Below are 15,752 nucleotides of genomic sequence, written 5' to 3' on the forward strand. Positions count from 1 at the left end.
GTTGATGAGATTACAAACTTGTGTAGCTACTATAGAAATCAATACTGAGAATTCTCTAACGGCTGAGAATAAATATATCATATGACCCAGCTATAACATTCCTTTGCATTGACAAAAGGACTTGACATCCTATTCTAGATATAATGTCTCAAGCATTTTTATTGCCGCTTTATTCACACTATCTTGTGAATGGAAACAATTCTAAAGTTCTTCAATCAATGAATAGATAATAAAAAGGTGGTACATATATGCTATTGAAAACTATTCCTATACAATTAATAAATAAAATCATGAAACTTTAGCTAAATGAATGGAACTGGAAAAAATCATATGGAGTGAACTAACATAGACCCTGAAAATAAATGTCACATTTCAGTTTCATTGGGGGTTGATCACTCCCAATCTTCAGATATAACTACATAGCCAGTAGTAACTAAAGACTTCAGAAAAGTAAAATAGGACCATTGCTGGCATAAGGGAATTTGGGATCAATAGAGAAGGTAATAGTGGGATACAAGTGAACTGTTGGGTAAACCAAAAAAGGAGGCTTTTTAAAAGAGAGGAATTAGATAAATTCAGAAAAAGAGGGGAGGACAAAATAGCAATAAGAATTCTTAAAAAAAAACACACACTTCATTATAGGTATATGTCCTTATGTAGCTTTAATAAACTTTTATAATCAGAACTGATAATGTTCCTTCTAAGAGCCAAAAGTAGTCTAGTAAAAGATACAACACCAGAAATGGAACTCATTTGAGTTCTTGTTTAATGCTATACCAGAAACTCCCAAAACATACAGCATACAATTATTGCCCTTGGTTTCTCCCTAGAGGACGGTTATAAATTCTTATTACTAAAGATACCAGGCACGTCAGAAACAAGGCCTAGATTGTACCTGAGCTGGAGCTGCCTTGAAGGTATCTTCCCTGAACACTAGCTTTTATTGTATCACAAAATACCATGCAAAATTCCAAATGAGGGAAGAAACCAATATTCCTATGTAACTTATGAGTCCTATTAATAACCAATATGGCATGATAACCCTAAGGGTGCATGCGATAGTGGCATACATATCTTGTTGGTAACCAACAGCTCTCTAATTGAATTTGAAACCTGATCAACAGGAGGAAAATTATGCTTGGTCTTGTTTACCTAGCTAAACTATTAATTTACTATACTAGTATAATCCCTAACAACAATATAAACATTTGTCCATAAACTCACAGATAAGTGTAGTCTTCACCCCTCATCAAGGGAACGTCTCTTTCCAACAGGAGATCATAACAGAAAGTCACAACCAATCAAAGTGCAGAGATGCAAAGACTAGCTCTGTTGAACACATCTATGAAACACCCCTATATCTAACATTCAGAGAACATTGCAGAAAAGGGGGCAGAAACGTTAAGAGTCAGAATAGTTGACATAAGTCATTTACTGTGAGATTGTGTCTAGATTCTAGAATGCCTGAATTATGAATGTCAGAAGCTACATCCATAAATTCTCATCAACTGCCTAAACATTAACTGAAAGGGGAAGACACCAGTAGACAGGTCTGAGGAAAAAGGAAAAGTCCACAAGACCTTAATTTTACACAGAAAGCTAAGGGCAACCAAGGGATGCTGAGTGCAGAAGTAGTCTTTTCTAGGGAAGAGAAAAAAATTATCCATCACTATATAGTTGGTCCTGAAAACATACAGATGAGTAATATTGTACAGACTGAGCAGTATGTATTTAGAAATACATATATATTTGAATATGCACATACACATGAATAAGAATTAATGAGAAAAAGGGCATGTATTTGAAAGAAAGCAAAAGGTGTATACGGGAGGCTTTGTCAGGAGGAAAGTGAAGAACAAAATGTTGAGGTTATATATAATTTCAAAAATAAAAGAACAAAATGATTCCTGTACTCAAAGAGATATGTAGATCAGTGGAACAAAACTGAAAATCCATACATGAGTATACATAACATCATTTAGTTTTAGATATCTAGTATCTGAAAAGACACCAAAAAATATAAGCTTAAGAAAATAAAGTATCTTTAACAAATTATTCTGGGGAAACTAGATATCTGTATGCTGGCAAATACAGTTAGACTTCCATCTATTACCTTACCCGAGTGTACATCACCAAATGGGTCAGAGGCCTCAGCAGGAGTTCTGAAATAATAAAAACTGCTAGAGGAAAACTTTTATAGTACCTTACATGACATAGGTATATGACAAGACTTTCTGAATAGGGCTCTACTTGAGAATTGAGGCCAACAACTACTAAGTGAGAATATATACAACTAAAATGCTTCTGAACAACTGAAGAATCAACACCCGAGTGAAGCAGAAGCCCATAGAACAGGAAATAATCTTTGTGACCTATCCATCTGACAGAAGATTAATATCTAGAATATATAGAAAATTAAAAAATAATGTTTCAAAAGAGTAAATGATTCATTCAGAAAAAAAATTCCTGGAATCTGAAGAGAAACTTTTCAAAAAAAGAAAAAAAACTGCTAAGAAATATCTTAAAACATGTTCATGCTCCCTAGCAATTAGATAAATTCAAATTAAAACAACTCTGAAATTTCATTTTTACATCTATTACAATGGCAAAATTCAAGAAAACAGCAAAAATAAATGCTAGAATGGATTTGGAGGAAAGGAAATTCTTATTCGCTGTTGGAGAGATTGCAAACAGATGCAGCCACTATGAAAACCAGCATCGAAAGGCTTTGAAGAGCTAAAAATAAATTGATCATTTGACTTACCTATACTACTCCCTTGACACCTGCCAAAAGGCCTCAACTTTACTGAACCAGCATAACCCCTAACTACATCATGTTTGTACTAATACCCACAGAAAAAAAATGTAGTCATTAATGTCCACCAAGAAAACTACTGTTTGCAATATATGGAAGTCATTACAGAAATTCTTACCCTTTAAAATGAATCATTGTGGAACCCAGTCACAATAGACACATCTACAAAACAACTTCTCCATCAATGGCTGGAAAAAAAAATCACTGTGGAAAAGGGCACTGAAAGACAGTCAGAGGGAGAGGATCAAGGCGTTTGATGTGAGATTTTATCTCTTAGTGATCTACAAAGCTATACCCATAAAGTTTTACAAACATTGCTGCATATACAAGACCTAAAAAGGGATGACATAATTAGTCATGGTGATTTGGATGGGGGAAAGTTTGTGGTGCTTCAAACCTATACCTAATTGCTGTACAGGATATGTTCTTTTTTTTAATTTATGAAACCTCATTTATTAACTGTTGGTCTTAATACCTGTATGATTAGCATCTTGTTCAATAAATCTTTTTCTGTGTGCATGAGGTCAGGACAATTCTCTACTTTTTGGAGGTGAGTTTTGTGCAGGGTGAGAGATAGGGATTCATTTTTATTCTTCTTTATGTATTTACTCAGTTTGACCCGCAGCATTTGCTGAGACTTATGTCTTTTCTCCAATGAATATTTTCTTGTTTGTAAAAAATAGATAGATGTTTAGAGGGGTGTGGGTTTATATATGAGTTCTTCAACATATACATATATATATATATATATATATATATATCTCCACATCTATAAAATAAAAGATGTTTAACTATCATCACAATCCATTACAGATGTTTTATTGATATATATTATATTAACTAATAAATAAGTAAATAAGTAAGTAAATAAATAAATAAATAAGAAAGTTTCCAAAGTAGAATAATGTAAATTGTAAGTGACAATTCAATATATGGAAGAAAAAATTAAACAAGAGGTTATAAAGTTTACAAATACCTGACTAAAGTCAACCAAGGAATTCTGAAACTAGGATAAATGGTCTTGGTAGCAGAATAGCACACTAATTGGTTACCAGAGATCAAATGTACCAGGTCCAGCATTGTCTCTGCATAAACACCAGGGGGCGACCCAGTTGCAAAGGCATCTTATGCAGAAGGAACTAACAGAGGACCGTCTGAGAGACCAAGAATTGCTAACCAATGCCAGCCAATTAGGAACTGCTGTTTAGAAGGATGCTTTTCCGGGACCGATTGGGCATGGGCTGAGGTCATTAAAGGAGCTTGTAGCAGCATTCAGATAAGCTTGCTGCAGTATTTCTCACAGCTCCTCTGTGCTGTCGATTCCTTGCCACCTCACCTCCAACCCCCAAGGGCAAGTGAGGTTGGGAAGAGGGGGTAGGGGTACAGGGAACAAGCAGCACAGTATGGCTGTATAAAGGGAGATGTGACACAGTTCCTGCCTCTGGAACATAACCAGGCCATTGATCCCCACGATCCCCGTGTATGGTGATGACTACGGATGGCCTGACACTGATCTATTTTCTCTTCTATTTTACTTTCAATCTCTTCTCCTGAGGAATACACTCCCCCCATTACTTAGAAAAATCAGGTCATAATAAATAAAACAGATGCAATTCTTGGGAATGAGGAATGGTTGTGATCATGAGGCTGTGGAGAATGAGGAACAGGTCTTCTACTTAGTCTTTGGGGTCATGGGAAAGGATCTAGACAACATAACCACAGAGACTATAAAAGCTTAGTTGGTCCTTTTAGAAATTGTTCACTGCCAGACTTGGCCTTGAAGTTAGAATTATAAGAAGATATATGTACCTTCCAGTCCAATGATGGCTGCATTAATTAGCCAGGGTGAACCTGGGGACAAGGATAGAGAGTTAAAATGGTGTCTAAAAGAAAAGGCATGATAGGAAAAGAAGGAATTGACAAAATACTAGCAAGTGATAGATGGGTTTATTTTATAGGAGAAAGGTTTGCATAAGATCTAGAAACAAATAGTATTAGGAGAGAACATGAAGCCATGGAATTGCTAGGATAAGGAAACAAAAATTAGAGGATTAAGAGATGATGTATAAGCATATAAAAAATAGTGCTTTGTTCTCCTGGCTCCTTAAAGAATTGGAGATGAGAATGCCCAGATAGATATTAGAGAGAGCAAGTTGCTTTACTTGCAAAAATTTTTAACTGTGTAAGAAATCATTTTAACCCTAGTAGTCTGTCACCTTTCTGTTCTTATGTGAGAACAGAATTAAAGATTGCTATCTGTTGTACTAGGAAACTGCAATAGCTGTGCCAGCTACCTGTGAAGAACAGGCTGGGCAAAAACTATAAGGAAGTGGGCTTTTGCTTTGTGTTTGGTTTCTGTTTTAAGGAAGCAGAGGTTTGGACTAATGATTCAGTTCTCATAGAATTTATGTAAATTTAATAATTTATAAAAATATTGATAATGATTAAAGCCTTGATGATGTAGCACTGGATTCAGCTTCTCTAATCAGAAGAAGGCAAAAGGATGAGAAGGGAAATGTAAACAATGAGAAGGGAGAAGGAAGAAAGGAGAAGAACAAAGAATGATGAGAATCCTTGGGCAAAGAGAGAGCACTTGAACTGACAGCTTGCATCTACTACTGATTCCGACGAATCATTATTGAATGTACTGCTCACATTCCCACCTTCCCCAAGATCCTTCTCAAGCTGAGTCTGAACCTCAGTACAAATGGTTAGTCCAGAAACCATACATAGAAGTAACATTATAAGGACTGAGGAAGTATATGTTTTTTAAATATGTACATGTAGAGATACACATGGAACAGCAATGAATGCAAAACAAGACCATGAACTTGAAAGAGAAAAAGAATATATATGAGGGTTTAGAGAATAAAAAGGCAAGGGAAAAATGAAAACATTATATTATTGTCTGAAAAATAAAAGAAATAACAAAAATCAATTCACAAATTAAATTATCATTATAGTTCATCAAAGATATTTTTACTGACTCCAAACAAAGCATGAATCTAATAATCTCTGTGCTGAAAAATTAATGAATTAATGAATTAATTAATAAGTTTTCAAAGTAGAAGGAAGTTGTGACAGTGTAATATATGAAGGAAACATTAAGCAAAGATGTTAAAAATTTACAAATATCCAAACAAAAAATATTTTAAATGAGGATGATTGTCAATCAAATTAAAAATACTGATGATGCCACCATTAATAGACTATATCACAAGAAATAATACATTTTAGGGGTGGAAGTCTAAGTTGAGTCAAATGTACAAACTGACACTTATATGGGTAAAAAGGAACATGAATGAAATTTCCAGGAAGTCTTGGATATACTCAAAAGACAAGACTTGGAAATACATAGTACAATGAACACATCCAACAAATCTAGAATAATAAGACGCATGGTATTGGTGGAAAGAAAAGATTCATCAATCAGTGGCACATAATTGAGAACCCATAAATACATTCACATTCCTACAACCATCTATCTCTTTTTTTCCAAACAATAAAATACTCATTGGAAAGAAGATAGAATAGTCAACAAATGCTGCTGGTCAAACTGGATAGATACATAAAGAAGAATAAAAATGAATATTTATCTCTCACTCTGCACAAAACTCACCTTGAAAATGAATCAAGGCCTTTAGCATAAGATGTCTGAATCTGACAGATTAAAATGTAGAGAATACATCTAGACTTATGTATACAGAAAAAGGATTTATTGAATTTCCCTGGTCATATAGTTATTAAGACCAACAATTAATAAATGGAACCTCATGAATTAAAAAAAACACATTCTGTACATCAAACATTTCTATAGCTTTTGTGAAGAAGCCTAGATAATCTTTACCAACAATTTATTCTGTAGTGGGTTAGCATCTAGAATAAAGAAACTCCCAAAATATAGAAACATCCCAACTGTAGTGGCTGAATATGTATGGCTTCCATAGACTCATATGTTTGACTGTTTGGCCCATAGGGAGGGGCACTAATAGAAGATGTGGCCTTGTTGGAGTAGGTGTGGCTCTGTTGGAGGAAGTGCATCACAGTGTAGGCAGACTTTCAGGTCTCATATATATACTCAAGTCTGGCCAGTGTGACACAGTCTCCTTCTGCTACCTGTGGATCAAGATGTAGAACTAGCAGCTCCTCCAGCATAATGTCTGCCTGCATGCAGCCATGCTTCCCACCATGATGATAATGGACTAAACCTGTGAAATTGTAAGCCAGCCCCAATTAAATGTTTTCTTTTATTAGCGTTGCCATGATGTCTCTTCACAACAATGGAAACCCTAAGATACCAATGAAAAATGAGTCATTGAACTAAAGAAAGAGAGCTCTCAAACAATGAAATACAAACTGCCAATAAATGTTTTTTAAAATGTCCAGCATACTTAGCCTTTAGGCAAACACAAACTCAAATTACTCTAAGATTCCACGTTACACTGGTCAAAATGTTCAAGTTTGAAAACCCAAATGAGGACAAAAAACTAATATGGATGCAGGAGAAAGAGAACACTTCTTAAGTGTTGATAGGAGATCAAAGTGGTGGAGTCAGTATAGAAATCAGTGTGGAGGTAACTCAAAAAGTTAAATGGATCTATCATATCTAGATGCACTACTTGGGCATATACACTAAGAATTAAATATCTTATTACAGAGATGATCACTCTTCCATGTACATTTCTGCTTTGCTATAACAATGCTCAGGTGCTGGAAACAGCCTAGATTTCCATCAAACTGATGAAACAATTCACATTTGGAATATATATAAACAATAGCATAGTATTAAGTTATTATAAAAATTATTTATCAGGTAAATGGGTAAAGAAATGATCTTTCTAAGTAATGTAACCTAGACCCCCAAAGAGAACTATAGTATGTTTTTCTTTTATCTTTGAATCTCTAGAAATATGTGTTCCATCTAAAATATCCACAGAAGGGAAGAGGTTTGTAAAGATCAGTGTGATGTGGTTATCACCTAAAACTTGTCATTAAGTACCTATTGCTCAAGATAGCACACACTTGTGTCATAGCACATGAAGAAATAAAGTTTGTACTGTCCTGGAACTTTATCCCTATTAACTAGTTTTTACAGTGGTAGAAAGTTCTATGCATATTACTGAAAGAAAAGAATAATCATCTATCATTTCCATCTGTGAGACCTGAGGGCTACAATAATTACTGGCCTGTGAAGACATTGTCCAGTACTGTAATAATGGCATTAATGTAACCAACTACTTCATGAATGGTTCTAAGTCCTATTTTATAAGATGAACCCCAGAGTCTGGAGTACGTGATCAACAGAGAGACCCACTGTTGTGGCCCGAGCTGCCTCATGCTGAGAGCCACTCTAGCCCACACTTGGGGGCCAAAAATGTTGAGAACTGTAGTACCCCACGTTTGGGGGCCAAAATGTCTCAGACCATTCTGTCAATGTTGGGACCCGCTCTGCCAAAGCAGCTCCGGTCCATAGGTCGGGGTTCAGCAAGAGAGAGAGAGGATGGACGCGAGGAATGGAGACCAAACAGAGTGTGATTCAATCAAGTTTATTCTTCAGTCTCTCTTCTTCTCTCCAAGTCCCTAGTTCCTAGTCCCTAGTACTCGAAGTTCCAAGTTACTTCTTCCAAGTGCCTGCTACCTAATGCCTAATAACTACTCCAAGTTGTTCTCTAAGTTGTACTCCAAGTTGTACTCTCTAACCTAATACCTAGTTCCAAGTTGTACTCCAAGTTGTTCTCTTCCGAGTGTCTAATGTCTACTCCTACTCCTAATGTCTGAATCTCTGTTACTCCAAATTGTTCTGAACTCTCCTGTCTGCCTCTCGCCTTTTATATGTCTCACTTCTAAGCTACACCTCTAAGTCATGCCTTTAAGTCATGCCCTTAGGTCTTGTCTCTAAATCTGATCTCTAAGTCACGCCCTTAAGTCTTGGCTCTAAATCACAGCTTTAAGTCTCACATACCCAAGGGAAGATCCTGGGTATCTAAAGCAAGATGTTATCAGAGTGTGCTCAGCTATTGTAGGCTGATGAAATCAAGTCTCTTGTCAGGGTATATGGCTCAAGATGGCTGCAAGGATGATAGCCGCCTTCTGTCGGCTCCCCACAACCCACAATTGTCTGAAGAGTTGAGAGGAAGACATATAATGTTCAGTCACTAAACTGAAGCTCTATGTCCTCCAAAGGCTCAGGGTTCATTGTGGAAAAGTAGTCATTTTCTTACCATTTGCTATTTTAAATATTCCTTAATGTCGGATCAAGAAGATTCAGAATCATTACATATCTACTAAGTTTAAAACAGAAGCATTTCCTCCTTTTAAAACTTAATATAAGTCTAAATCTTACATGATTATGTCTAATACATGTCATTTAAAACAAACTCAGGTAGTCTAGCATTAATTTAAAAATATGGTGTTACTAATAGTTAAAAATTAAGACATTCATTGTTACAAAGAATGTGCATAGCAGGAGTCTAATAGACGAAATGGTCTTAATCTCTAAGTGAACTTCCCCATTGTGACTCTAATCTAAACATCTTGCTCCCTGTTTCACTGAGAAAAGGTGGAGAAGAGAATCAATCTGTGTTTTCTTCAGTTCTCTCCTGAGACGAGGCGTCATGGTTTTGTGCCTCCATAGGCCATTCTACTTGCCGATAAAGTGGACTCATCCTGTCCTTCCTGCTGCAGATGGTAACTCTTGCCTGCTTCCTTTTCCCTTTTCTTTTTTTTATCTTCTTTTAAACAACATTTATAAATTTGTTTTTAATATTTAATTTTTAATTATGTGTGTACATGTGTGTTTGCTAGCATATGAGAAAATGTGCTTGACATGTGTAGAAGAGAGTGTTGGCTCCCTGGGAGCTGGAGCTATAGGCTGTTGTAGAGTCACCTGATATGAATGCTAGGAACTGAACTCACATTCTCTGCAAGAGTAGCACGTGCCCTTAAACACTACATATGTGGATATATTCACATCATGTGCATTTGTAGAGGTCAGAGGACAATTGCCATAATTGATTCCATTTTTCTATAATGCGTCCTACAGGGATCAAACTCAGATCATCGGGCTTGGTGACAAGCACTCTTATGCACTGAGCCATCATACTAGCCCAGGTTTTCCACTTTCCACAAACTAATTGTGTTCTCTGTTTTAGTTTCACCTTCAGCATATAGCAACATTCTGTATTAATCTTAAACCTTACTGGATACTTTCTTCTATCTACATGTAACTTCTCCTTTTCTTTAATGATATTCTATAGCTGTTTCTACTTCTTTTCAAGCTGATAAAGTTTTAAAAGCAGTTTTAAGATCACAGAAAATATAATTACCAAATAAAGATTGTATATAAACTCTTTTCTATGCATACAAGTATAGAGACTTTTTACAATAAAGATCTCATATGAAAATATTTTTTATGAGTGATAAGCACAAATACACTATAATGAAAGTACATAATTTTTATTAGGACTCACTATTTGTGTTGTATAGTTTTACGGACTTTAAAGATTTTGCTTGTCACAATCTCTTAAAGAATAGTTTGAATGTCCTAAAAATTTCCTGTTCTCCCTCTCTGTTAAGTAATACTTGACTTCTAATTATCATTTGCCACAGAATCACCTCCAATACGATTCTCTTCCCTCCCACCTTCATTTTTACCTAATCATCTGTTCCTTCATTTCTTTGAGACTTTGTGATTACTATGCATCTGCCTATCTCCTGGCATCACTTCCTGTCTCCTCCAAAAAATCCTAGGCTCTTTTGACTCTCCAGTATCCTCTATTCTTCACCATACCAGCTAAGCATAGTTGATTTCACCATACCAGCTAAGCATAGTTGATTTAATTTTGTCTGTTTGGTATCTTCTCCAGAACTTGGACTTATAATATTTTGAGGACGTATTTCTCATAGTCTACAGTCTATGAACAAGTCAAACTGTGTTCTGCCATCATCCAATTACCATACAAGATAATTCCTTCACCTTAGTCCAAACCACCATTATCTCTTCTAATTCTGAATCCAAGTTAAACTTTAAGCCCTACTCTACCCTGTCACAGTTGTGCAAATTAATGTGTTCTGTCAATTTAGTCTTTTACCAACAACAATTGAAATTATCTGTCTTTACTAATTTTGTTGATTAAATTAATTTCACATATTCAGCTTGCCTGTATGGTTTTTATTTTAAAAATAGATATTTTTATTTTTTTCACTTAGCAGTAACAACTGTAGACACACGAAATAAATTAACTTTGATAATTATTTCTTTTTCTAATTTTTAAAATTTTTTATTGGATATTTTATTTATTTACATTTCAGATGTCCTGCCCTTTCCCCATTCCCCACTCTCCAGAAACCCCTTATTCCATCCCCCCTCCTTCTTTTTGCTTTTATACCATTTTAATTACATGCAAGTATTAAGGTCAGTTCTAGGTTGAGGAACTAGCAAGACAATAGATGCAAATAGTCAAGGAACAAGCAAGACAATAAACCCAGATAGTCAAAGAACAAGCAAGGCAATAAACAAAGTTCCATGATCACTCCCATGATCACTATTTCTAAGGGTTTATCAGAATGACCAAAATATTTGAGCCTACTTCCCTGTCCTAGTCCAAAGTCATTTTCATGTCTGAAGCCTACGTCTTTGTTCTAGTCTAAGATTTAGATTCCTGCCTGAAATTACATCTTTGTTCTAGCTTAATGTCAGATTCCTGCCTGAAGCCTACTTTCTTGTCCTTGGCCAATGTCAGATTCCTGCCAAGCAACCCATTTCCTTGTCCTTGGCCAATGTCAGATTCCTGCCAAGCAGCCCCAAAAGCTCTCTGCCTAGATAATTATTTTTTAACCAGGAAAGGGGATAACATTTGAAATGTACATAAGGAAAATATCCAATAAAAAAAGGAAAACAAAAAAAATTGTTTTACATTCATTTACTGTGTGTGTGTGTGTGTGTGTGTGTGTGTGTGTGAACATGTACAGGAGTTGGTTCTCCATCCACCATGTGGGTCTTTGGAATTGAACTCTAGTTATAAACCACATCTTTACTCACTGAGCTATTTCAATAGCTAATGTTTAAATTTACTGAAAAAATTTTAAAATAAAATGAATATTTATGCTTATGACCAAGGCAGACTAGCAGTAATTTAATTTACTCTTTCTGAATGAACAACACTTTAAAAAAAAAAAGCTGTGAGACCATAGATTAACAATCTTTATCTACATTTGTTCTCTAACGACTTCAAGCATATGTAGGTTTTCTGTTTAGTCTCCCCCCTACCCTCTCTTATTTCCTTCCCACTCTTATTATCTTCCCTATTAACTCCTTCCCACATACAAGTCTCTTTGCTTTGTTTTGTGACTCACTGGGTTTACCCAGCAGTGCCATCTGGATGACTGTGGAGCTTTTCATTTTAGCCTGGTGAGCTCCAGTAGGCAGACAATGTTTGTTCCTCCCTCAGATATTATCCAGCAAAGACAGGTGGGGCTCCTTCCTAGTCCATGACTGTCTTCAAACCCAGTCTTCTGAAAGCCCATAGCAGACTCAGCTACTGTGAGGTTATGTCTGTGTTAGACCTGTCATGATTATGCCTGTGTTAGACCTGTCGTGTCAGAGGAAAGCATTATACTGCACCTCTCGTCTTTCGGCTTCTATATCCTTTCCACTGCACCTTCCAAGATAACCTTTTAGCCTTAGAAGAGGTGACATAAATGCCCTTACTGAGGACTCAACCCTTACTTATTCTCAATACCTTGGACAACTCTGAGTTTCTATATTTATTTTGTTCATTGGGGGAAAAATATCCTCCAATCACAGCTGAAAGGAAAATTTATTAAATATAATCTTTTCATCTATTTGGACAATTGTGATTACTTGTCACATGTGGCTTTAGGACATGCAAATTCTGTCTCCACTGATTTGAGACATGGCTTAATACAAGTATAACTGATTTCAAAGACTGAGTAAGAAAGAGGAAATTTGCCAGATACCAAAATAATAGTTTGGATTTTGTTTATTTTGTATGTTTGTTTTATTGAATGAATAAATGTGCTTATAGATTAGATGTAGTGATGCATGCCTGTAATCCAAGCAGTTGGGAGGCTGAGGCAAGGATTATAAGACCAGCCTGTGATACAAAACAAAATAAAAGGTTAAATGTAGATATGATAAAACACAAATTTATACTTATACTTGTAAACTTTAGTATATGTTTTATTCCATAAAGTACATTTAAGGATCCACATCACTCTCGTTGTTCTTGATTGTTTCGTTGTTTCACTTGTGTCTAGATTATTTAGTGAAAATTATTTTTTATTCAGTTTTATTATTTTATTTATTAAATTTATTAATAGTAAATTATTAGGGAAATAACTTGAGTTAGCTGAGAATTTAAGGAGATGACAGCAACCTGAGTTAAAAGAAATCTACTTTCACTAGGAAATCTGCCAAAGCTGTGTCAAGATGAAGTTTACAAAAGGAGTTCCCAGGATTATTTGCTAGAACCACCACTAGCACCTTAACAGGAAAAGCCAAAGCTGCTGAAGCTGATGAGAGGCTCCAAAGTAGCTTGGCTCACAACACAGCCAATCCGCAGTTGTTAACCCTTTGGGATGCAGCAACCACAGCTGGGTGGAGTTTCACTTGGCTCTCTGTAGCTCACAAAAGAGAGACAAGAAAACTCCACAGAAGGGGAATGGAAAATCCACAAAAGAATTAAACTGATAAAAATAAACACAGAGTTTATCTGAGACTAAGACAAGGAAGAGGAAGCAGCAAATTTTCTAAGGGGACAAAAGTAACTTTTAGCCCAGTGATCTTAATTGGCTATATCTCTACCTAGGTCTCCTTATTCACTGCAGATATTATCTTCTGATGGGGTTGTTATATTGTATCCCCACCCAACTCTGCCCCAATTCAGCTATATTTTTTTTCTATATAGTACAGTATATCAGTGTATTATTTCACCATAGTCCTCTATTCTTCATGACTTTAATTTTTTGGCTCTTTTTTCCCCCTACCTTCAGTTTTTTGTTTTTTTTTTTTTAATTTTTCTATATCCATTGCTCTAATTGTTATGTCTCCAAAGCATAGAAGCTTAACTAGTTTATGATATCTGGGTATAGAACTTTACCCCTACCTTTTTAGTCTACCATTAACCTAAACCCCCACATTTCCGCTCCAGGTTTTCCTTTTGCTTTTAGTATTCCCATTCTAATATATATATATATATATATATATATATATATATATATATATATATGTATATATCAGAATATATATACATATATACATATATATACATACACACACACACATATATATATATATATATATATATATATATATATATATATATATTTCTCCTCTACTTGCCATCCAACAACCTCATATTGATTATTAATCTTCCTGTGACAGCTTACCTATATTTTCTTTCCCCTAATGCCTACATTTGCTAAAATATTAACATACACAGTACGATCAGGGTCCCTATGTTCTCTAAGCCAACTGGTACTTGCAAAGTGTCTGTTACGCTATTATTAGCAAAGGTTAGCTTCTAGAGCGTGATTATTGTTCTAGATAGGAATCAAGCCACAGGGATGGATTAGCAACAGAGTTTGGTTCTTAGAACATCAGTCAAACATTAAATATCATCCTGATTGTCCCAAATAAAAAACAGAGACCTTTAGATTTATAATAAGCTTTAAGTGAGTTTACCCAGGCCCAAAAGGACATGCAGGATAGGTATTCACTTATAAGTGAATATAATCTATAAATACAGGATGTCCATGCTACATTCCACAGACCCAAGGAGGCTGGACAGGATGGAGGGCACAAGCAAGGATGCTTGAAGGGAGAAAATGGAATGGTTATGGAAGGCAAATGGAGAGCGGGAACTGGGTGGGAGAGGAGATAGAGGGGGAAATAGGAGGTTCAGGGTCGGGTATATAAGGGATGGCCAGATGGCCATGATAATGAGTAGAAATCTGCAACCGACTAGGAGGCAGGGGGCATCTTCAGGAAGAGACAGAGACCTGGGATGGGGAGGTGCCCAAGAATCAATAGGGATGTCCTTAGCTGTGACTCACAGCATTGGGGTATGAAACCTGGGGAGGCTTCCTCTTGTGGCTGGAATCGCGGTGGAGCCATAGGGACACCAACCCAACCACAAATTGTTAGATCAAAAACTTATCCTGTCTATAATAAGTGCAGGAATTAGGGAAGGGGCAGCGACTGAGAGAATGGCCAAATAATAACAGGCTCAACTTGAAACCCATCCCATGGCCACTAATCCCTGACATTATTAATGATATTCTGTTATGCTTGTGGAGAGGAGCCTAGCATGGCTGTTCTCTAAGAGGCTCCAACCAGCAGCTGACCCAGACAGAAAAAGATCCCTACAGCCAAACAGTGGATAGAGGATGGGGAATCTTATGGAAGAATGTGAGGAAAGATTGCTGGCCAAGAGGGGACAGGAACTCCACAGGAAGATCAACAGAATCACAAAAACCTGGATTCTTGGTGCTCTCAGAGACTGAACTACCAACCAAAGAACATGCGTGTGCTGGATTTAGGCCTCCCGAACATATGTAACAGTTGTGCCATTTGGTCTTCATGTGCGTTCAAAACAATTGAAACGGAGGCTATCCCAAAAGTTGTTGTCTTTATGTGGTATATGTTCTAGATGGCTGCCTTGTCTGGGAGAGGAAGTGCCTAGCCTCCTAGAGAAGCACCAGGGTGGGGGGATACCCAGGAGGCCCCTACTTACTCACAGGAGAAGGGGAGTCGGTTACCAGAAGGTGGGCTGTGAGCAGGATGTAAACTGAAAATTAAATAAATAAAAAGCAAACAAACACTGAAACTGGGCAGATATCAACCCTCTATGCTATTTTGTCTACTTCCCTGTATTGATCCCCAAGATTCCACTTGGGCTGCTCCCACTCCGTTAGG

This window comes from Arvicanthis niloticus, chromosome 3 (assembly GCF_011762505.2).
Source record: "Arvicanthis niloticus isolate mArvNil1 chromosome 3, mArvNil1.pat.X, whole genome shotgun sequence".
NCBI lineage: Eukaryota > Metazoa > Chordata > Mammalia > Rodentia > Muridae > Arvicanthis > Arvicanthis niloticus.